Source organism: Carettochelys insculpta, chromosome 30 (assembly GCF_033958435.1).
Source record: "Carettochelys insculpta isolate YL-2023 chromosome 30, ASM3395843v1, whole genome shotgun sequence".
Taxonomy (NCBI): domain Eukaryota; kingdom Metazoa; phylum Chordata; order Testudines; family Carettochelyidae; genus Carettochelys; species Carettochelys insculpta.
Genome location: NC_134166.1, coordinates 16,401,661 through 16,424,965, shown reverse-complemented (window position 1 = coordinate 16,424,965; position 23,305 = coordinate 16,401,661). Strand labels below are relative to the sequence as shown.

General features: G+C 59.6%; 1 long non-coding RNA gene and 2 other non-coding genes across 3 annotated transcripts in view; all 3 read left to right on the top strand.

Moving 5' to 3' along the window:
- The first annotated feature begins 1,252 nt into the window (after positions 1–1,252).
- TRNAP-UGG (transfer RNA proline (anticodon UGG)) lies at positions 1,253–1,324 on the top strand. The gene has a single exon. It is a non-coding gene; the product is annotated as a tRNA-Pro (tRNA).
- Positions 1,325–4,692: 3,368 nt separating this feature from the next.
- Positions 4,693–23,305, top strand: part of LOC142003801 (uncharacterized) — a 35,027-nt gene continuing 16,414 nt past the window's right edge. Inside the window, exon 1 of the long non-coding RNA XR_012642885.1 lies at positions 4,693–4,810. This is a non-coding gene — a long non-coding RNA (uncharacterized LOC142003801). The remainder of the gene's footprint in view (positions 4,811–23,305) is intronic.
- TRNAS-AGA (transfer RNA serine (anticodon AGA)) lies at positions 12,738–12,819 on the top strand. The gene has a single exon. It is a non-coding gene; the product is annotated as a tRNA-Ser (tRNA).

Sequence of the window (23,305 nt, the reverse complement as noted above, 5' to 3'; positions counted from 1 at the left end):
ACCATGATAGAGCCAGAGATTTGCAGCCAACCATCCCAGCACTTCGAGGTCCCACTGAGATTTCAACGCAGATTGCGGGAATGAGAACCCTGAGCGCTGCCCATTACCCTATGGGCCCTGCAGTTGTACTTTTCTTGGGAACCTGTGACTCTTGGCAGGCTGCTGCCATGCGCTCCCTGCCTCCCTCCAGCTGCTTCATCTCCTGCCCCATCTCTGCCTCTCTCCTCCTCCAGACATCAACCCCAGCCCTTCCCGCTGCTGACTGCAGCTGGCTGCTGGGACACATTTCTCTGACGCCCCGAGAATGATGAGAAAAGTCCATTCTTCCTTTACAAAAACCAGCTGGAGACAAATAACGGAGATGCAGAGATTGGAAAGGTCGGTGGTGATTGTAGAGCAAGATCCGGCCAACAGAGGAGATAATAGCTCTGGTTGTGAATTCACAGGGTAACTGACATCCTCTCTGCACACACATTTACACAGTGTGCAGACACCATGCGGCTGAATATGACACATTTGAAAGACTCTGAATGATCATCCGCCAAAACACGAGCAAGCTGCAGACTTTTGCAGTTCACAAAACCATCCCTGTTGCATGTACAGCACCATCACATCTAGCTCAGCAAACCTGTGAGAGCCCAGGCCCAGCAGCACAGAGGATACCAAGAACCCACACCTGACTCCCTGCCAGCCCCAACACGTGGGCCTGCCCAGCTTTGCTGGTGTTTGGATCCTGTAAGGCACCAGGGTGAGCTCAGTTTGTGCTGGGTAGAGTCACACAGACCAGGCAGGTAAAGGGGCTATGAAGGACTAAGCCCAGCATCACCAGTCCATCCAGCTCAGAGTGTGTGAGTCTCACTCCAGGCAGGAGGGCGTGTGGGGAAGGTTTGGGAGGTGAGGTCAGGTGCAGTGGGTGTGAGAAGTGATGTTTGTTCTTCCTCCACAGCCGGGTTTGCTTTGCAAGGCCGAGCGTTGCTCAGAGAGCAAAAAGTCTTGAGTTGAGCTCCCTGATGCTGCCCCCAGAGAGTGTGTTTGCTGCTCTCCTTGACTTTGTGTTGTTCCCGACATTTTTCTCCCATTCAGAGTGGTTTGTGACCTGTTCAGAATGTGAAGTTAGTTTCTTGATTTAGACCTGTGAAGACACCTTGGAAATGACCTTGGAAATCAGAAGTTTGATGCAGAACTTCTCAGAGCACTGGCTGTTTGTTCAAACCTGGTCCTGGAGCATATCCCAGGTGCTCCCCCAGCAGGGGGCTTGTTGGTCTAGGGGTATGATTCTCCCTTTGGGTGGGAGAGGTCCTGGGTTCAAATCCCAGACAAGCCCTTTTCCTCATGCTCTCCCTGGGCAGCTGGTGGCCTTGCACTTATTCTTCCTCAGCTCATTTGCTCAGTGTGAAGAAGTTGTTGAATTGAACTGGATGGCTCAGCCCAGGCATTAGCTCTGCCAAGATGAGGCCCCTGCCAGTGACTACACCCCTTCTCTTCACTGTGGCAGCGCCTCTTGCTGGCAGAAGCCACCAATGCCCAGCTTGCAACTCAGCTGCCTTTTGGATAACTTGGCATTTCCCATCTTCTGAGCTAAAGGCCCTTCAATTCTCTGTCACTCCTACAGTGACCCAGGCAGTCCGCTTGTTCCCTGCCACAGGCCCAATCTATACTACACCAACAGGGGCTGTTGGGGGAACCCAGGCCCACTCTCCCTCTGGTTCCAGCCCAGCAGGGACCCCACTCCAAGCACTTCTTGGCTTTTCCCTCCCAGCTCCCACTGCTCCTCCCCTGCATTGCTTCCTACAGCTCCCCCTTCATTTGGCAGTACTGGCTATGAACCCTCAGCCTTTCAAGTGGTGGCCATTTCCCAGCAGCCTCTGTGTTACTAGCATCCATCCTGCCTTCACAGCCCCATCTGCTCCCGCTGGCAATCGCTCTGTGCTCCTCGTCATTTCCTCCAGGTGCAGCCTGGGCAGTGATTCCTTCACAAGCCTGTGCTGGGCGGATGTCCTGCCACAGTCACCGTCTGGTTTAGTTCACTCTCAGGACTCTAAGTTGTTCCAGGCTCTGCACATGTTTTGTTGTTCTGTTTGGTTCTTGTTTTTGGTTCTTTTTTGCGGCCAAGCAGAGCAGCAGGGGACATGGCCGGCAGCTGTCCCAGGTAAGAAACCCCTCATCTTGCAGACCAGGACTGTAGCCTCTCTGGAAGCCCCAAGGTTAACTAAGACATGAGCCTTTGGGGGCAGGCGTCACTGCAGGCTCGTCTCAGCCCTGCAGTCTCAGCGCCACCTTCTGACCCATGGCAGTGGGGCTGCTGTTTGCCTGGCTCACTCATGTCTTGTTTTCAGGGGCTCTGGCCAATACATGCAGCTCAGGAACTGGGGCCTTTTCTGTTGCTGCTGCATTGGTCACGTCTGCAGTTTTCTCTCTGGTAGGGCTGTGCTGCTCCTGGGCTTGGGGCCTTTCTGGGGCTCCTGGCAGCTCTGCCCCAGCCTGGTGAATATTGCCTGCTGAGAGCCACGGTCTTGTCCCTGTGCCTGGGACAGGCCCCGCTGCTGCTGGCTGGCTGTGATGGAGCCAAAGAGCTGTGAGCTTGTCCTGCACCATGAGGCCTTTGTTTGTCAGACTCCTGACTCCCCCAGTGGTGGCTCTGGTTCCCCGGCCCAGCACAGCCCGTGGTGAGCAGGCCCTGCATGTGCATGTCATATTGTGCCTCTGTGCGAGCAATGGAACAGAAAGCTGAGCCTCGCAGGCTGGGAACTGACTGCAGCTGAGGGCTGGGTTTGCTCAGGGCTGGTACATTTGCAGAGGGAAACGTGCAGTGTTTAAATCCATTTCAAACATCTAGTGCAACCCCCCACTTACTGGAGAGGGAGATGAAAATATATTTCCTTTAAGGAAACCCTGTGAAAAGGAACATTTGGGACCTCTTCAGCTGCAGTCAAATGCTCCACCACCTTGTTATTCACCAGTGGAAAATGGTGAGAGTTTTGTTACGATGGAGAAGTAACTTGACCTCTCTCAGAAGGAGTGTGAACGTGACAGTCTGGCCAGCCCAGGAGTACATGGTGCCGGCCTCCCAAGACTGTCCAGAAAAGGCTTAAGTTGCAGGTTGCCTGGTGTAATGGGCAACACTCACTCAGAATTGTTAACTGTGCAATCTGAGTTGAAAGCTCAGTGGGACCTCCTGGTACAGCGAGTGCTGCTGTAAATCTCTGTCTGTTCAAGGACTGGGCCTTTTTTTATCCACAGGCACACCTGAGTGTGGGACTTTCCTCATGCTGTGTGAATGCGGCTCACTGGAGCTCCACCAAGAGTATCTCACCTTCAGAGGAACCTCCGGGAAATTGGCCCATGTCCCCCACTGGTTCAAAGCCCTCCCCATGCACCAAGCCAAAGGGGAATTGGTTGCCGTGTTCACCTCAGCTGCTCTGAGGGAGGCTGTGGCTGAAACCCTCCTGCTCTCTCCTCCCACTCAGCCAGCCACTGTTTTACTAAGGGAGGGGCCCCCCTAATCTCCACTACCCCCCCCCCCACCAGCAGCCACCACAAACCTGGCACTGCACTGAGTTAGCTGCAGTAAACGCAAGTAGTTGTCATGCCACCATTTCCCACTGGTGTGCTCTGTCCCCTGGCTCAGCCACCCCCCAGCCTGGCCCACTCTCCTCCTCAGCCAGCAGTTTAAACCTGAAACCAGCACAGCAGCCCCCGCAAACCAACACACTCTTTCTTCTTCCTTTCCTCTTACTCACGTAACCCTTCTATTTATGCCTGGTGCTGCCAGAAGGGCCGGGCTCAGCTCCTGGGGGGTTTCCTGTCAAGGGTACAACCAACCAGCTTCAGCCCCCACCCAGTGGCCTGGGACAATTTCAGCCCCATGCTGGGTGCCTGTAAGGTGGTTCTCCCCCCCTTGCAAGCACAGACTCTGAGATAGAAATGGCTTGTTTAATGACCATAACCTACCCCAGGTTACAGTGACAGCTGCAGTGTATCTAAGCAAAGAAGAGACAAACCCCTTTACCAAGATCCCATCCCCATATGCAGTAGAACCAAGCATCTTGCTGCTGCCTGCCGACCACTGGCCTCCTACCAGCTGCCCACCATCATCCACCACTTCTCCTTACAGCCACCATTGTCACTCCCTTATCTATTACAGTGCCGGGAATTGCCCTGAGACAGACCCCTGTGATTTCAGCTTTGCATGGCCTTAGCTATTACTTTGTAACTTCAGCTCTTAATATCTTCTGTGGGGTTTCATAAACACCCTAGTATCCTGCTCTGTCTTTCAACAAGTGGGGAAGACTAGTCAAGCCCAGTTTATATCTATGTGGCATAGACACGGCTTGAACCCCTCACCAAGCTGGCTGAATCTGAATCACAATCACACCCCCCCTCTTTTCTTACTTTACAGTGCTTTAAACCAGGGAGCCCTGTGTCATCAATGTCTTATGCAGCTATGGCGACTGCCCTGTCCCCCACAACAACCCAGAGCATTGGTGAGATCTCACAGCTCCCACACTGAATGTCAGCCTAAATTGTGATTTTACAACAACATGTTTACAATAGACCAAATCTCATGGCTGACTTGCTCCCCATTAGGCTTTGCCTGAAAGGTATCACACATGCACACCTTTGCATTCTTATGCAAACGATCTCTGGGAGACACACTCCTCCCAGCCTCAGGAAATCCCAGCTTCAGTAACCTTGCGTTCCTTCTGCCACATTCCCCACACTACCAAAGACCGGGGAACTGCTGCTGCCCCCCACTTGGGCAGCCCACCTCCTCATCCAGCAGCTGCTGCATCCTCACCCCCCAGGAAAGGTAAGGGGCTTCTGAAAGCAGCGGTTGGGCCCCCTCCACAGGCCTCTTCCTGTGGAGTGGCCTGGGAGGGGTGAGTTTGGGCAGAGCCCTTCCTTTCCACCGGGGCTCCAGAGGGGTGGCTGCATAGCCAGGGGTGGGGTGTTAGGGTGTGCCCCTGCCCCACCCCTGCAGCCCCCCCCCTTACTGCCCCCCCACCCACACCCAGCCACCGCTGGGGGCCCCTCCTCCACCTAGGCCCCCTTCTAACCAGCTGCCCCTTCCTTCTCCCCCTGGTTTCCTGAGGGCTCTGCAGCAGCTGCTGTGGGCGCCCCCCCCACCCTCAGGCGCACGTGGGCCCCCCCTTCCCCCATTTCCACCAGGTTGGCTGTGCCCACGCCCCCTCCCACCCCCCTTTATTCTTCACTTCACCCAAGCGCCTGAGCCCCCACCACCACACGCACAAACTTTACTCCCTCACGTCCCAGTGCAGAAAAGGAGCCATCTGACCATCTTGTGCTGGGAGCAGCGGCCATCTTAGGTCTCACCTTCCCCTGACCTCACTGCCCTCACTCTGCCCTTCCCCCACCTGACTGGGTCCTCAGCCCAGCCTGTGGGGGAGGGGCAGCCACGCCTCCACCCTTCCTTCCCCTCCACTCTCCTCCCCTCCCCCGCTCTCTCTTAAAGGCCCCGCGCCCAACAAACTTCCCCCATCTTACAAACCCACCACCATGACCCCCACACCCGCCGGAGGGTCATCCGGTGACACCCTCCTCCCCTCGTCTTCCACTGTCACCCCTCCCACCCCCGAAACGGCGGCCCACTCATCCAGGGCCGCCCAAGACTCTGCCGCCATGTCGGCTGAGGGCGCGAGCACAGGCTCCGGGGCTCCCACCACCTCCACCGCGGCGTCCTCCAGCAACCTGGCCCCGAACCCCCCCCCCAAAAGGGCAGGAAGGGCCAGGGGAAAAGGAAGGGCAAGAGCCCCGCCCGGAAGGCTAAACCCCCCGTGGCGGGGACTCTCCCCCCGGCTGCCCAAGCACTCGCCGCAGCCTCCCCTTCTCCCCCTCCCCCTGCTCCCTCCACCACCCCTGGGGGCCCCGACATCTCGGCCCCCAGGTTGTATGCCCAGGCAGCGGCCGCCGCCCCGCACCCTGCTCCTTCCGCCTCCGCCAGGACTACCATCCCCAACGGTCGCGGCCCCTTCCCCGCGCTCACCAGGAGGCACGGGGTCCGCTGCCTCCTGGTGGCTGCCTCGCCCCACGTGGAGACCTATGTGCGGGCGTTGGCACGGGTGGTGGGGCCCGCGGCCGTGGTGGCGGCCTCCCGGATGTTCGGGAAGATCGTCTTCTTCCTGGCTTCGGAGGCCGCCGCCCAGGAGGCGGTGGAGAGGGGCCTGGCGGTTGGGGATGTGCACCTGCCCCTGGAGCCGCTGGAAGACCTGGGCGTGCGGGTGGTGTTCTCGTCCGTCCCGCCCTTCCTTCCCAACGCCGCCCTTCTGCCTTTCCTCACCGCCCTGGGCCGGCCTTTGACGGTCCTGAGTCCCCTCCCCCTAGGCTGCAAAGACCCCGCCCTCCGGCACGTGCTCTCATTCCGCCGGCAGGCCCAAGTCCAACTGCCGCCGGCGGCAGCACAGGGCGGGGTGGCCCAGGAGGGGACTATACTGGTGCCCTATCAAGGGGCCCAGTACCGGGTCTTCTACACCGTGGGGGAGGCCCGGTGCTTCGGGTGCCGGGCGGCGGGGCATGTCCGGAGGGATTGCCCCCTGGCCCGGCACGAAGGAGAGGAGCCCGGGACCTCCTCCAACCCGGGGGGCGTCAGCCACGAGACCGGCGGCGCCCCGACCGCGACAGGCCCTGGGACCGCCCCTCCTCTTTTAGGCCCGGACGGATCCATCGCCGCTCGGGCGTCGGAGGGCGCCCGGCAGCATGGTGCTGGGAGAGAAGAAGCGGGCGCCGGCGCCCGAGCGGGCGCAAAAGCCGGGCCCGTGGAGGAGAGGGAGGCAGGGCCGGCAGCAGGACCAAAAGAGGGCCCACCCCAGGGCGGGTCGCCCCTCTCCCTCGCTGGCCCACCCCCACCCCCTCCCTCCTTGTTGGCCCTATCCCCTGGCCCCTCCTCCTCTACTGCCCAGCCCGCCTCCTCGGAGGGCTGGGTATTGGTGGGGGGGAAAAGGAAAAAAGGGGGTGCGCGCGTCCGGCACCCCACCCCGCCGGAGGACGGGGTAGAGGTGCCGCGCAAGGCACCCAAGAGATCCGCCAGCCCCGCTCCACCCGCCGAACCCCCGGCTACCAACCATCTGCCGGGGGCGACGGAGGTTGCCGCCGCGGCGGCCGAGGAGATTAACACCCCCTCGGCCCCGGAGCCAGAGCCAAAAGAGGCCGAGACGGCCCTCCCTGTGCCCGCGCCCTCCTCCGACACCCCTCCGGCCGCTACCCAGGCGGCTGTAATGGAGCGCCCGGAAGAGGTGGCTCCCGGCCTCGCCCTCCTCTCGCAGGAGGTCGAGGCCCTGGGCCTCACCCCGGTGGCCCTGGACATGGAAGGCCTGCTATTAGAGGCCTGTGGGCCACCTATGGACTCTCCCTCACCCCTCCCACTTTCCCCCACCCCTCCCACCAGCGATCCCTCAGTTGCCACCTCTTTCTGCCCTGAGCTGTCCCAAGGGGCAACCCCTCCCTCAACTAGGGACGACCCCCCGGCAGAGGTCGGCGAGCCCCCGGACGCCCCAGGGGAATTAGGGCTCCCCTTGCCCCCCCCTTCGTCCCCGCAACTGAACACCCCGATACCCTCTCCCCCGACCTGCCGGCGCCTCCCGCTGAGAGTGCCGGCACCTCAACCTCTACCCTGCCATTGCCTGAGGAAGCCCCCCTCCCGGAGACCTCCTTGGCCCGTATTTCCGCCCTTGCTCCCACCTTGGCCTCACTGCTTGCCACCCCCGCCATACCCCTTCCCGGCCAATGCCCCGCTCCAGAACCCGCAATCCCCCCCACTCTAAACCCTCCCCTTCCTCCTCCCCCCTCACTCCCTCCTTTCCCTCCCCCCCATGACCCCTCTCTTCCCCCACTGATCTCTACCCCCCCTGCCCCCATCCCTCCCCCTCCTTTTTACCCCTGCCCGCTCATACCTGCCCCCGAGGTTGTAACCCCTCAGGAGGCCCCTCTTGCACTGCCCTCTCCCAGCACTTCCGGGGCTGCTCTCCCTCCACCGCCCTCATCCCTCCCAAACTCAGGCCCCAGTCCCTCCCCCAACCTCTTCTCTGGCCAGGGGGCCCAAGAGAACGCAAGGCCGACGGGTTCTCAAGACCCCGAGACCTCGGCAACCCACGCGCTGGCGGGCGAGATGCGCCAGTTCTTGGAGGACGTTCGCGGCTCCAAGAACAAGGTTACTCTCGCCCTCCAGCGCTGGGGAGACTTTCATTCTGCCCTGGAGTCCGCGAGGGCCCTTCTGAGGGAGGGCAAGGGGACCGGGAAGAGGGACGCCGCGGTCTACCAACGGGCCCGTGGCTTCCGTGACGCCCTCGTCACCTTTGGCGTGGCTCACGGCTTGCTGCATGGCCCCACAGGAACCGCCGGCGCTCCCTCTGGCGAGGATCCTCCCCAGGCCTCCAAATGGCGCCGTTCATCTTTGCCACACTAAACGTCAGGGGCTGCGGGTCGGGTCTCCGCAGGTGCCGAGTGCTCTCTTTCCTCCGAGAGGGCGGGTACTCGGTCACCTTTCTACAGGAGACCCACACTACTCCGGCCGCCGAAGCCAAGTGGCGGCTGGAGTGGGGAGACGGGGTCCACTTTAGTCATCTCTCGGCCCACCGGGCCGGGGTAGCGACCCTGTTCTCCCCAGACCTGCAGCCCGAGGTGCTGGGGAGCGTCGAGGTCGTGCCGGGCCGCCTGCTGTATCTCCGGGTGCGGGTGGAGGGGCTGCCTCTTCACCTTGTCAACATCTACGCCCCGACACTCGGCCCGGAGAGAACCCCCTTCTTCCGGCAGGCGGCGGCCTTCCTCGACACCATCGATCCTCGCGAGTGCCTGGTCCTCGGCGGGGATTTCAACTGCACCCTCGAGGAGCGGGACCGCACGGGGACCGAGAAGTGCCAGGCCGCTGCAGACGTCCTCAGGGAGCTCATTAACCGTCGCTCCCTGGTGCACGTCTGGCGCAGCCACCACCCGGACGAGGACGCCGGTTTCACCTACGTCCGGGTGGTGGGCCATAAATCTGTACACTCCCGGTTGGACCGCATTTACATCTCGCGGCACCATCTCTCCCAGGCCCACGCCTCCAGCGTACGGCCGGCCCCCTTCTCGGACCACCATCTGGTGGCCGTGAAGGCTTCCCTCTCGCCGGGGAAGCGGGGGTCGGCCTACTGGCATTTTAACAACAGCCTGCTGGAGGACGTGGGCTTCGTGGTGTCCTTCCGGGAGTTCTGGCTGGCCTGGCGCAAGCAGCGGCGTGCCTTTCCCTCAGCACGGCGGTGGTGGGACCTGGGAAAGGTGCGCGCGCGGCTCTTCTGCCGCGACTATACTCGGGGGGCCAGCCGGCGGCGGGATGCGTTGATAGGGCAGCTGGAACGGGAGGTCCTTGAGCTGGAGAGGCGTCTAGCCGCCAGCCCCGGAGATCCATCCCTCTGCGGCACATACCAGGAGAAGCGGGACGAGCTCAGGACCCTCGACGCCCATCGGGCACAGGGGGCCTTGGTGAGGTCGCGAATCCAACTCCTCCGGGAGATGGACCGCGGCTCCCGCTTCTTCTACGCCCTGGAGAAAAAGAGGGGCTCCCAAAAACATATCCCCTGCCTTCTGGCGGAGGATGGCACCCCTCTTACGGATCCGGTGGAGATGCGCGAGAGGGCTCGCGCCTTCTACGCCGCCCTTTTCTCCCCGGATCTGACCGACGCCGACGCCCGCAGGGTGCTCTGGGACCAACTCCCGTCGGTCAGCACGGGCGACCGGGACCAGCTGGAGCTTCCTCTCACTCTGGCCGAGCTCTCGGAAGCCCTCCGTCTCATGCCCACCAATAAAGCCCCGGGCATGGACGGGCTGACCGTGGAGTTTTACCGCGTGTTTTGGGACGTCCTCGGCCCAGACCTGCTCGGCGTCTGGGCCGAGGCCCTGCAAGGCGGGGTGCTCCCCCTCTCGTGCAGGCGTGCAGTCCTCAGCCTGCTACCCAAGAAGGGGGACCCCCGCGACCTCAAGAACTGGTGTCCCATCTCGCTCCTCAGCACGGACTACAAGATCATTGCCAAAGCCATCTCCCGTCGCTTGGGGTCCGTGCTGCAGGACGTGGTCCACCCCGACCAGACCTACACCGTCCCGGGCCGCACCATCCTGCATAATTTGTCCCTGGTCCGGGATCTCTTAGAGCTTGGGTGTAGGGACGGCCTGTCGTTCGCCCTCCTGTCCCTGGACCAGGAGAAGGCGTTCGACAGGGTGGACCACGGGTATCTCCTGGGCACCCTGCAGGCCTTCGGCTTCGGACCCTGCTTCGTCGGGTTTCTCGGGGTGCTGTACGCTGCCTCGGAGTGCATGGTCAAGCTCAACTGGACCCTGACCGCTCCGGTCAGCTTCGGACGGGGAGTACGACAAGGCTGCCCGCTCTCAGGACAGCTGTACGCTCTGGCCATCGAGCCCTTCCTCTGCCTCCTTCAGCGAAGGTTGACGGGGTTGGCGCTTCCAGAGGCAGGGCTGCAGCTAGTCCTGTCGGCGTACGCCGATGACGTGCTCCTCGTGGTCCAGGACCCGGGAGACCTGGCGCGTCTGGAGGCCTGCCAAGCTATCTACTCGGCAGCCTCCTCCGCCCGGGTCAACTGGGTCAAGAGCTCTGGCCTGGTGGTCGGGACCGGATGGCAGACGAGCCGCCTCCCACCCGCGCTTCAGGCCATCCAGTGGAGCGCGGGTCCGCTGCTCTATCTAGGCGTCTTTCTCTCCGCCACGCATCCCTCTCCGCCGGAAAACTGGCAAGGCCTAGAGAGCAGGGTCGCTGAGCGGTTGCAGAGGTGGACAGGGCTACTCCAGTGTCTCTCCCTCCGAGGGAGAGCGCTGGTGTTGAACCAACTAGTCCTGTCCATGCTCTGGCACCGCCTCAGCTCCCTGGTCCCACCCCCCGGGTTCCTGGACCAGCTCCAGAGGTTAATCCTGGAGTTCTTCTGGCCAGGACTGCACTGGGTCCCTGCAGGGGTACTCCATCTCCCCCCGGAGGAGGGGGGACAGGGCCTGACCTGCATGCGCACTCAGGTCCATGTCTTCCGCCTCCGGGCCCTGCAGAGGATTCTCAACACCAACAGTGCAGATAGTCCGGCGTGGAGCACGCTGGCGCACGCTTTCCTCCGCCGTTACCGAGGGCTCCGATGCGACCGGCAGCTCCTCTATTTATCCTGCAGAGACCGTCCGCGAGGCCTCTCGGAGCTGCCGGCCTTCTACCAGGACCTCCTCCGCACTTGGCGGCTGCTCGCAGCCTCCAGGTCCTTAGGGGCCACTGTGGGAGAAGATCTCCTCGCGGAGCCCCTGCTACACAACCCCCACCTTCGTGTGCAGGCGGCGGAGTCTCGCACGGTGCGCCGGAGGCTGGTCCTAGGTGGAATCACCAGGGTCGGAGACCTCCTGGACTACGAGCGGGGGGACTGGATGGAGGCCCCGGCGCTCGCCCGGCGCATGGGGCTCTCCGACCTACGCTCCTCCCGTCTCGTACTCCAGGAGGTGAAGGCTGCCCTGCCCTCCACCTCTCACAGTTACCTCGGCCGGGTCCTGCGAGAGGGTGCACCCCGCCCCCCTCCCACTCCTAGCCCTCCGGACCTCTTCGTGGGCCCCTGGCTTCGCGATCCTGCCCGCCCCCCTCCCCCCCATCACCTCAGCCGGCTGCACACTTTCCAGCCGGTCCCCTTCCGAACCGCGCCTCGACACCTTCTGTACGCGCTCGTGCTTCACACGCTCCACTTCCCCACCCTCGTGTCCCGCCCCGATCACAAATGGCGGAACCTCTTGCCGTCATCGGAGGGTGGGGAGCCCCGGTGGGCCGGCCTCTACTCCACCTTGGTCCCGCGGCCCGCTGGGGACATCAGCTGGAGAATCCTCCACGGAGCGGTGAGCACGGGCGTGTACCTGGCGCGGTTCACCCCCATCCCGGACACCTGTACTTTTTGCGGCACGAGGGAGAACCTGGCACACATCTACATCGAGTGCGCCAGGCTGCAGCCCCTCTTCCGGCTCCTCCAGAACCTCCTCTTGAGGTTCTGGCTGCACTTCTCCCCACACCTTCTCATCCTCTCACACCCTATCCATGGCCCCACAAAGTCGCGGGACCTCCTCGTCAGCCTCCTCCTGGCCACGGCCAAAATGGCAGTAGTTCAGCTGCTCAGGTGGGGTGACCCTCGGAGCTCAGGCCAGAGAACAGGTGGCTGAAGGCTGCAGCATCCTGGCACCAGCCAGTCATGTGGAGCAGCAGCTCCTCATTCCCCAGAGCGTCAGAAGTCCTTAAACTCAGTCTCACTCCAGGAGGGGCCCTCGTCTGCGTCCCCTGGCTGGGCTCCTGGCACACCTCAGATGGGCTGAAGGGGCGTCTGGGGGATACAGGGCTGTGGTCATTGGCCATGGATTGCCACATGGAACTTTAACCGGGCAGAATGATCCCCATCCCCCACCATCTGCTGCCCCAGGGCCACAGCTCCCTCGAATGTTCCCTGGGGACGTAGAATACATTTTGCTCTGTGCACCAAGGCCTGGGCAGATGTGCACCTCCAAGAGAAACACCGGCTGCTGCCTGTGGGGCTCTGCTAATTAGCCAGGCAGCACCTGCATCTCTCCTGAGCAGCCGCCCCAAGCACACAGCTTCCAGGGACACTGCCGGGGCCGGGGCTGAGGAAAGGGAAGGGCAGCAAACGCACCAGCTGTCTGGAGTGTTCCTCACCAGCCTCGGTCCACTGAGCATTCACCAGGGTCTCTGGCCTGGGGGCAGAGATGGTCTCACAGCTGTGATGGCTGAGTGGTTAAGGTGTTGGACTAGAAATCCAGTAGGGTTTCCCTGTGCAGGTTTGAAACCTGCTCACAGCGAGGGCTGTGTTTTAGCCACATCCTGGAACCAGGACAAGACAGCAGCACAGGCCGTGAGACACTGCCCAGGGGCTGTCTGTGACCAGTGTGTCTAAGAGGCCAGCGGGGTCTGTGCCTGGGGGAAATGCTGACCCTGGGGGGTGGTCACTGCTCTGGCTGCTGCTGGGCCCAGCCTGTCTCCTATGTCAGGTGACAGTGAGGCACCGGAGATGGAGGTGACACAGCAGAGACAAAGGGGAGTGGAGGATGGGTGTTCCCTCTTGGTGCAGAATGTGCTGAAAATAAGGGTTGAGAAGCCTCCCAGCAGCCACCTCACAGCAGGGGTCCTGGCCAACAGGCAGCTGCCCCATGGAGAAGACTCCCCATAGCAGGAGCTGCCTCCCTGAGTAGCAGCATGCCAGGGGCTGAGGCAGCTGCCCCACAGAAAATCTCCCTGACAGCTGTGACTGACAGAAATAACAGCCCAAACCCACGAGAAGAAACAACTGCAGGAGCAACACTGACAGAGTGGGCAGAACTGAGGTCCCTCAAGTGTGTTTGCCGACTGCTTCAAGAACCTGCCCGACTGCCTTGCCCAAGATCCCCTTTCCCTCCCCGGTTTTTACCTCACAATGGCCGTGTCTACACGTGCCCCAAACTTCGAAATGGCCATTTCGAAGTTTACTAATGAAGCGCTGAAATGCATATTCAGCGCTTCATTAGCATGCGGGCAGCTGCGGCGCTTCGAAATTGACACACCTCACTGCCGCGCGGCGCGTCCCGACGGGGCTCCTTTTCGAGGTCCCCTTATTCCCATGAGCAGTGGCCCAGGTCCCAGACTGTGGAGTGATGCCCAAGAAAGAAAAGCTCCCTAGAAAGCTTTCCTGGCTGGCCATGATTGTACAGGGGTTAGTACTCTGCACTGTGGCTGTAGAAACCTTGGTTCAAATCCAAGTCATGGCAGTAATAGCACAGGGCTGGTACTGCTTTTATTTTCCCCAAAAGGGCGGTGAAGCACTGCAATGCGTCACCTGAAGAGGTGGTGAAATCTCCATCCCTGGAGGTTTTTAAGCCCTGGCTTGACAAAGCCCTGGCTGGGATGATTTAGTTGGGGTTGCTCCTGCTTTGGGGAGGAGGCTGGACTCAATGATCTCCTGAGGTCCCTTCCAGACCCAGGATTCTGTGGTTCTAAGCCCATAGCCACAGGAATGGGCCTGGAAAACACAGTGTCTGTCTGGTGGAAGCTTTGTGGGGCCAGGTGATGAGAAAGCCCCGGGCAGAGAGTGGGAGACACAGGATCTCCAGAGAAGCAATAAGGACACAGTCCATGCTGCCAGCTGAGGGTGAGAGGTGTCCAGAGGGCAATGCCAGCCAGCCCCAAAGGGTGAGGGGCAGGTGGGAAGGGCTGGAGCCGTTGTTCACGGCTCTGCTTCCTGCAGTCTGAGTTCAAGGTCAGAGGCACCTCCTGGGGCTGCCTTACTGAGGCACAGCCCTAAAGTTCTCTGAGCTGCTTCCCTCTCCTGTCCTGCACGAGAGTGAGTGGGGTGACTGGCGCCTGGTGGAGCCTGGTCTTTGGCTCAGCCAGATGGAAGGGTTCAGGCAATTGTTTGGTGCTCTGCAACTTGGCAGTGTGCCCAGCGATCCCTGGAGTCCTGATGCTGGTGTGATCTTGTAAGCCTGGGGCAGCCCTCCCTGGAACTGCGGTATCTCTCCTGCTGAAGGCTCTGGTGCAGTGAGAAGTGATTTAAACTCCCCACTCACATGTACACAGTGCTCTTCTGACCCCCATAGGCCCCCTGCCGCCCATCCCTGCAGCGTGGGAAACAAAAGTTTATGACCAAGACAAAACAAAGGAACAGGACAGGAGGTGTTACAAGGCAGGTCACAGACATACAAAGCCTTCAGAAGCCTTCCTCCACGCCGTGCTGGGGAGTTTGCAGGCAGGAAAGTCCCTCTGCAGCCAACCCCAGCTGGGGCGGGTCATTCAGTGCTTTTCTCAGAGCTCTGCTTGTAGAAAGGTGACCCCAGAGGTGAGGAGCAGAAACCTGGGAAAGATGAAGCTCCCTTTGACCTTCCTGGTGGCTTGTGTTTCCTCTGTCCCAGCCACAAGCCTCAGGGTTATGTGCACAGGAATGGCCAAACCCACCTGCTGTGCCTTCAGGTGTACCCAAAGTTTGCATTTCCCCTGGTTCAGCCAGGGGATGCATCCAGGGCTACTTCGAACACTCGACTCTTCCTTTCGGTAGGGGTGTGGTGATGAGCGAGGCTGGAAGATGCTACTGAGCTGCTGCCATGAATATGCAGTGCATCATTAGCATAATGGTGGACATGGAAGTTGAAAAGTGCCACTTTCATATCATGCACCGCTGTGTAGACGGGGGCCTAGCGAAAGGACCCCCCCCTTGTCTTCAAAAGCACCGTCTTCCGCTTTGGTTTTAGGAAGGGGCTGGTGTAGGCACAGCTAAAGCGATGTGTCAGGGCCTGCCCGCACTGCGCAGAGTTGTGAGTGGGACATTTGAAGTGGGTAGGGAGAAAGTTTGGGTGTGTGGACTGGCTGTTTACAGTGTAGGACTGCTGAGCCTGAGAGGCAAAGGGCGCTGCTCCATCTACTTGAGCTGGGACAGTCACTTGAGGGTTGGTTATGAACTCTGGGTGTGGTATTTTCACCAGGTTATGCCGTATGGCTTTTCTGACTCTTTCATTAAAAGCTTATTTTTTCCACTCAGACTCTGCTTGCGAGCGAGGAAGCATGGCCTTTCCGAGGCGCCCAGGGGTGTGTGAATTTCCCAGGCTACTGGGTGGGGGCTTGAGTTGGTTCTACGTGAGACAGATGAAAAGGGACCCCAAGATAATGAACCCGGCTCTTGTTGCTGCCGACTCTTTATGACCGAAGGGTAACATGACAAAACTGTAGACTCTCTTATCAGACTGAGCTCCTTCATGTGTGACTCAGAAAATCAAAAGTGTGACAATGCACCAGTCTTTTTCCTAGAGTACTAGAACAGGAAGGGTAAGACCTGAGCTGCTGCCACCGCTGCACCTGGGGCAAACCTGGAGCTACCACACGGGGCCCAGTTTTGTGCTTGTTACCAGCATAGACTCCCCAGACATCAAGCAAAACTGTCGCAGCTTAGATGAACCATTATGAAGTATTTATGCCCCACACAAAGAGCAGTTGTGTGTGTTTCGCGGTGGTATTGGTACAGGCGTCCAAAACTGTTACAAACGAAAGAAAAGGCAAATTCTCATCTAATTCCTAAATCTTCTCGTGCTGAGCTAGATGGGAAAGTTTCCCTTCCCATCACTTCTAGCAGTTTGTGCTTATTGGGCTGCTTTTCCAGTTAGGCCAAATCAAAGCTGTCTTTGTCTTTCCAACATTGCTGTTGCCTTCAGTGTAGGTGCAGGAGGAGAGAAGAAATGATGACGTCATTGTCCCTTATTTTACACTTTCCTCCAGGTGCCAGAAAGATCCATTGTGTGTCCCAGAGCCAGGCAGCTCCTGGTGTCCAGCCCAGTGAGCAGCTGCCTTTCATGGGAATTGTGAACCTGTTGCCTACATCTCCCTGGCTGGGGATGGTGACCTGGCCCAGGGCGGTGACTCTGTCCTGCTCCCTGCCAGGCTCTCAGCCTCTTTCCTTCACAGCTTTTTTGGCTTCCTGCCCAGATTAAGGGAAACCAAGAAAGGCCTGTAAGGGCCTGCATGGGGCTTGAACCCATGACCTTGGTGCTATTAGCACCACACTCTAAACAGCAGAGCTCACCACACTGGGAGGAAAGGGCTTCCCAAGGGGCCTTCTTGGGAATGAGCAACAGGCAGCTGCAGGGCCCCTGCCCACTGAATGAGATTTTCTCCCCTCCCCCACCAGCCTGGCCTCCCCTTTCAGCCTCTGTCACCCATCCCCCACTGCTCTGAGCCCAGCTAGGGGTTCCCTCAGCCCCGGCTGCCCCTGGCCAGCTGTCCTGGGCCCCTGCAGTGTGTCCCTCAGATCCTGTCTCTCCCACCCCTCCCCACTGCCCTGATCCCCTTGTCCCCTCAGACCCTGCCGACCCCCCCACTGCCCTTTTCCCCTCCTCCTTCAGCCACAAGCCCAGCCGGGTTCCCCTCACACCTGCCACCCCTCCCCACTGGCAGCCGCCCTCCCCCTCCCTCTGCCCTTCACCGTCACACACTGAGACCTTGGCCTGCCCGGGGCTGTGTCAGAGCAGAGACAGCCTGTGGGTGCAGCCCCTGCCCGGGGGGATCCTGCGGCTGTGTCTTCATGTGCCTCTTCTTCCGGAAGCAGCATGGTTGTGAGCTGTCCAGAAGATGCTAATGAGGAGCAGATGCAAATTGCCTGCACCTCATTAGCATATGGTGCATAATTCAGAGTCTGGAAAAGGCTCTTGCAGACTCCAAAATACGTGTGCCGACGTGTGGCCCACAGGGATCTTCCAGAATGAAATGCTCGTCTGCCGCTGCTCCTTCCGGCCGCCTGCCGCTGCTCCTATGGGCTGCCCCCCGTCGCCGTCATCCACTGCTCCTTTACCAGTCATGCTGCTTGGGATCGCCCTGAGGCAGAACCCTGTGATTTCAGCTCTGTGTGGCCTCAGCTGCCACTCTGGCTATGTCAACACTTGTCAAAAACTTTGAAATGGCCATGCAAATGACCAATGTGAAGTTTACAAATGAAATGCTGAAATATGTATTCAGCACCTCATTAGCATGTAGGCAGCCCCAGTACTTTGAAATGGATGCAGGTCTCTGCTGTGCAGCTGGTCCAGACAGGGCTCCTTTTTGAAAGGACCCTGCTTACTTCAAAGTTGCCTTATTCCCATTTGCTCAGAGGAATAAGGGGACTTTGAAGTAAGCAGGGTCCTTTCAAAAAGCAGCCCCATCTGGGCAAGCCAAGTCAATTTCAAAGTGCCACAGCCCCCCACCTGTTAATGAAACACTCAAGATGTATTTCAGCACTTAAGTAGTAAACTTCAAAAGAAGCATTTTGAAGGTTTTGGTTCGTAAAGACACAGCCTCCGTGACTTCAGCTTTTAATATCTCTAGTGGAGACGTGCACAACCACTCACGTATCTACCTCCATCTTTCAACAGCTGAGGAAAGCTGATCTACTGACCAACCAACCCTTAACACAATAGGTGGGGTCTCCCTAGGCCAAGTCCTCAGCCCAGCATCCCTCTCCGCCTCCCAGCTCTGCACCACACCCAGCTGTGACCTGCTCCTGCTCCACGCTGCTGCTGCACTGGTGCTGCTCTGCCTGCACCTTCCTGGATGGCTTCTCCCACTGCACTGGTGGCTACAGCCCTGCCCCCACACAGGTGCGCAGTCTGGGCTGGTTCTGCGCTCTTGCGCCCAGCTCTGCCCTTCTCCCTGGGCTGCTCTCCAGCTGTCTGTGGCTGAGGCAGCTCTGCCCCAGCTCTGCTCAGGTCCCTGCTCTCTCCTTACTTGGCCCCACTCTGCCTGACCCTGAAAACTGCAGCTCACATGAAAGGCAGGACCCCCACCCTTCCAGCCTCCCGCTTCCTCTTTCCTCTGCCTCCTTGTCCAGCACACGGACCTGGAGCATTGGCCTTGCCTCATCGCCCCTGGGGCCCATCAGTCTCAGGGTCCTGATCTCCCACCCACTCATGCTGGTGCTGGGCCCAGTCACCCAAACCCTCCCCCGCTGAGTTTGAGTGTGGGGCCAGCAGTCCCAGACCCAGAAATGAAGGGTGAGCACTGAGAGAGGCCTGGGGCGCCAGGGGAGGGCTGAGGAGCTGAGAGTTTGCCTGAGAGCTCAGGGACACAGTGCGAGGCCCAGTCCCCGAGATCTGTGTGAATGGAGCAGAAGGGGATTTCCCTGGCAGGGCAAGTGTCTGGAGAGTGTCTCAGGGTGTGCAGAGCTGTAGTGCCCGAGTTACGGTTAAATTTACACAGGCAGAAGATCCAACTGAACAGTTCCTGAAGGTATTTCAATTTCCTCCAATTTCTTTTGCTGCTACTTCAGCAGAAACCCTGCCCCACTGCTGCTGCCACGTCAGGGGAGAGAGCGAAAAGAAGCTTTGTAGGGCTGCATTTACCAAAACCCTTGCAGGTCAAAGCACTTTGCTTCCTCGCCCTTAAATGACCCACAGTCAATGGTTTCTTCCCTGCGGGGTGACTGATGCCCAACTGAGCTCGATCTTTGATCCAAAGGCTGGGGACCAAGAACGTAACAACCTCCTAAGCCCAGCACCCCAGGGCAGGGAAGGTCGTATCCAGGGTGAGACTGAACCTCTCAGCCCAGGGAAGGCTGGTAGCCGACGTTCCCATCTCAGACTAGTCTGCCGACCTCACACCCATTCTCAGCCCAACCCTACAGCCCCCTGCAGCCACTGTTCCCTTCCTTCTGCCCCTCGCTGCTCCCTGTCTCATCCCCTCGGGCTCCACTGACCCCCTTCTGTCTCCCCAGCCCTGTCCTGTCCGTGGCGCTGCCAGGGCCATAGGCCAGTCACCTGTCACTATTTCCTGCCTGAGGGGGTGGGAGGTGGGGGCAGGGAGAGGAAGAGGCAGAGAGTGGCAGGGCCTGGGAGAAGAGGCGGCGGAGTGGGGCACACACACCGCAGAGCAGGACACCATTTCACAGGCACAGTCGAGCGGGTACCGGGGGCACCCACTTGCCTGGAGCTTTGGTCCAAGCTACCTAAAGGCAGCAGCAGCCAGTCTGTGTCCAGAGCTGTGAGCAGGGCCCAGCCTCAGGGTTTCTTCCAGGCCCAGACAGCCTTTCCGTGGCAGGCTCAGCCTCCCCTGCCTCGTGCGTGTGCTGCCACATGCAGCCTTTGCACAGAGCGTCTCAAGGGGTGTGCAGCTGTGTCCTCTCATGAGGGGCTTGTGAGACACTGCGAAATAGTCACCGGGCCCAGGCCTGCCACCATCTGCAACACAAAATCGAAACAACAACCCGGCTCCCACTTCACAGCGGGACTGGGGGGGTCTCCGTGCTTAGCCGTGTGGTTCAGCATCGCACCAGCCCCCTGCTGTGGGTCTGTGGCTGTGACCCCGGCTCCCTGCACTGTTGAAAAGTGCACTCACTTCCTGTTACTGAACAGGGTTTGTGACTGGCCTCTTCCATTTCTAACCACCTGGGCCTGGGTCGGCCCCTGCGGCTCTGGGGCACCTACGGCTCTTTAAGGAGCTGTTTGGGGCTCCGCGCGCTGGCGCCACTGAGTCCGTGTGCGGCTCTGGAGGCTGCTCTGGAGGCTGCTGTGTTTAAGCGGAGCTGCTGAGCGCTCGGCTGTGCCGGGGGAACCAGCAGCGCAGGGAGCCCCAGAAGAGGGAACGGGGGCAAAGTCAGCCTGCAGGAAAGCCGGGGGAGGGGCGGCCGAGCCTGCCCTGCCGGAGCTGCGCAGCCACGCGGAGAAGGTGGAAGCAGGGCAGGGGGAGCAGCCGCAGTGCACAGAGCCCCTCGGCTGAGCCAGGTAAATCCGGGGGCTTGCGGGGGGCGGGTTTGGGGCTGAAGGGGTTAAGCCTGGAGCTGTGGGGGGAGGTTTGTGGGGTGGGGGTGGGGGTGGGGCTGGGTGTAACTTAAATTTCTCGCGGGTACCAATGCCTGTGTGAGCGCTGCTCTGAAACCAGGGCTCACCAAAAGTCCAGTCTGGCTTCATTTCCTGTTTCTATGTATCCAGGACGGTGCCGGGTTCACAGGCCCTGAGGCTCTTGAAGGATTCGTTTTGTAACTGAATTTGCAAAAAATGGCTCTTCTCACTATTTCGGTTGCAGACCCCCGGCCCGAGCCATGAGGGAGATGGTCAGACGGGGGGAGGTCGCAGGGGGTGGCCGAGCGAGTCTGTCGCTTCACAAAAATCAAGCAGCTCTGTCGCACCTTAAAGACGAAAAAATTCCTGTGTTAGGGAAAGAGCTAATGGGTGGGTTCATTCACTGTCAGGGCTTTTCCATTTCTGCTGAGAAAATAGTTAGCAGTTGTACGGCATTATGAGGAGGAGATTAAATGTTGTAGTCTTGCTGCAGAGAATTTTGGTCTCCAAATGCGTCAGTTATGTTACGATATTGAATCGCCCTCGTGAGGAATTAAAAATTAAATGAATAAAAATTAAAAATGTAAAAAGCAAAAAACTTTTAACAACTGAGGAGGACGGGGCCTCTGGAGAAGTGTTTCATTCTGGAAGATCCCTGTGGGCCACACGTTGGCACACGCAGAAAGGGGAGGCCAGGCTGGTGGGGGAGGGGAACAAATCTCATTCAGTGGTTGGGGCCCTGCAGCTGCCTGTTGCTCATACCCAAAAAGGGCCCTTGGGAAGCTCTTCCATACAGGCCGGCTAGCTCAGCTGTCTAGCGCGTGGTGCTGCTAACACCAAGGTCCTGGGTTCCAGCCCCCTGCTGGCCATTGCAGGGCCTTTCTTGTTTTCCTTAATCTGGGCAGGAGGCCAATAGAGCTGAAGGAAAGAGGCTGAGAGCCTGGCAGGGAGCAGGACAGAGTCACCACCCTGGGCCAGGTGAGGATTCCCAGCTCTGTAACACACACCTCAGCCAGCAAGGGGCAGCAGGAGCACCCTGCCAAGGGCACCAGCCCTCCACAGCAGCTCCATTGGCTTCCCCTGCTCCCCATTTCTCCCCAGTCCTTCGGGCCTCACAGGCTCCCTCCCTGGAGCCCTGGTACTGCAACACCACAGGCCCAGATAACTCCCCAGGGGGGGCACGTTCCTGCCTGTACTGCTCCTCTTCCCACACTTGTGCTGCCCGTCCCTGAGGTGGCCCAGCCCCTGCTCGGGCTGCTGGAGGGGCTCGGTCCATGGTGAGCAGTGTTGGCCAGGGGAGCTCAGGGGAGGGGCAGAGAGGCGCATGTGGTGGGACGGGAGGGGTGTTTGTGATATTGCAGCTAGTGTTAGTCACAGAGTGACACTGAGCTAATTCTCCAGCCTGTGCAATGAGTCACCCCTCTCTGGGAGTGAAACTTCCCCAGCTGCTCTGCCTGACAGCATCCAAACGCCACCAGCGGAGCTGGGCAGGCCCAGGTGGGGGCAGGCAGGAGTCAGGTGTGGGCAGAGCAGAACTTAGCTGGAGGTCAACGCCCTGGCTGAGCTGGGTGAAGCCCCTGCCTGGTAAACAGGCAGCTCTGGTTTCAGCTCCTACTGGGACCTGCTGCTGGGCTTCTGGAGCACCTGAACGTGGCCACTGCCAGACGACTAGACACTGGGCCGGACGGACCTTTGGTCTGACCCCCAGGGCGCTTTCCTGTGCTTTCCATGGTGCTGGCAGGCGCTGATCTTAGAGGTGCCTGTCCCCATTGCAGGGTGAGTGCCCTGGGGTGGCAGGCTGTGCTCCAGCCACCCCAGCGTCACCACGGCCTCATGTTGTCAGATGTGTTGACGAGATTTCACAGTGTGCTGGAAATTCCCAGCAAACCTCTGGGAAGGGCCAATGGCTGAGCGCAGAAGCCAAGTGTGGGGAGAAAAGGGGTTGAGGCCAGTGGTGAAAGTGGGGGATTAAGAATCTGGTTTCACTGGGGTTTCACTGTGCAGGTTCAAGTCCTGCAAACTAGGGAAATGCTGCTGTGCTGGTGGTTACTACTTTGGTGCTGAGCACCTTTGTTACCAGACAAACCCGGGATGGGCTTATTACTGCCCTCTTTATACTTCTGTGCTCCAGTCTCACTGCACTTCTGAGTGAAGCGAGGTAAAGGAGTTCACTCACGCACCACCTGGGCTTTGCTGAGAGCCGCCCGTCCCATCCCTTGCACCTCTCTGCCTGGGCACACAGGGATGGGGGGGACTTAGGTTGTGTCTACACAGCAGCCTTGTTCCCAAAGAGCTGTTCTGAAAATGGTAATTGTGAAATAATGCTGCTGTGTGGACGTACAACACTGGTTGCAAGTGCCTCTCTTTTGTGCACTTCCACAGGCTCTCACCTGAAATAGTGCATGTTGGAATAATAATTCTGGAATAAGCTAAAGGTGTGAGGGGCGGCTGGGGATGGGTGAGTGCCAGTGTTCAGGGCTCTGCTTCCTGCACTCTGAGTTCAGTGTCAGAGACACCTCCTGCCTCTGCCTTGGTGTGAGGCACAGCCCTACATCTCTCTGAGCTGCTTCCCTCTCCTGTCCTGCGTGAGAGTGAGAGTGGGGTGACTCGCTGGCTGGAGGGGTTGGAGGCCACCATTCTGGGCTCTGCTTCCTGCACTCCGAGCTCAAGGTCAGAGGCAACTGCTGGTGCTGCCTTGGCAAGTTCTCTGTGCTGATTCCCTCTCTCATCCCATGTAAGAGTGAGATGGGGGTGACTCTCGCCTGCTGGAGCCAGGTCTTTGGCTTAACTGGCTGGAGGGGTTGGGGAATCGGTTGGTGCTCTGGAACTTGGCAATGTGCCCAGAGACCCCTGTACTTCTGAAGCTGGTGTGATGTGGTGAGCCTGGGGCAGCCCTCCCTGGCAATGCTGCATGGCTCCCCTGCTGGAGGCACTGGCTACCTCTCAGGGCTTGATTGGATTCCAGTTCTCTGGCTCCCGATCAGCAACTCGGTCTGGTACAGTGGAAGTGCTAAGAAACCCC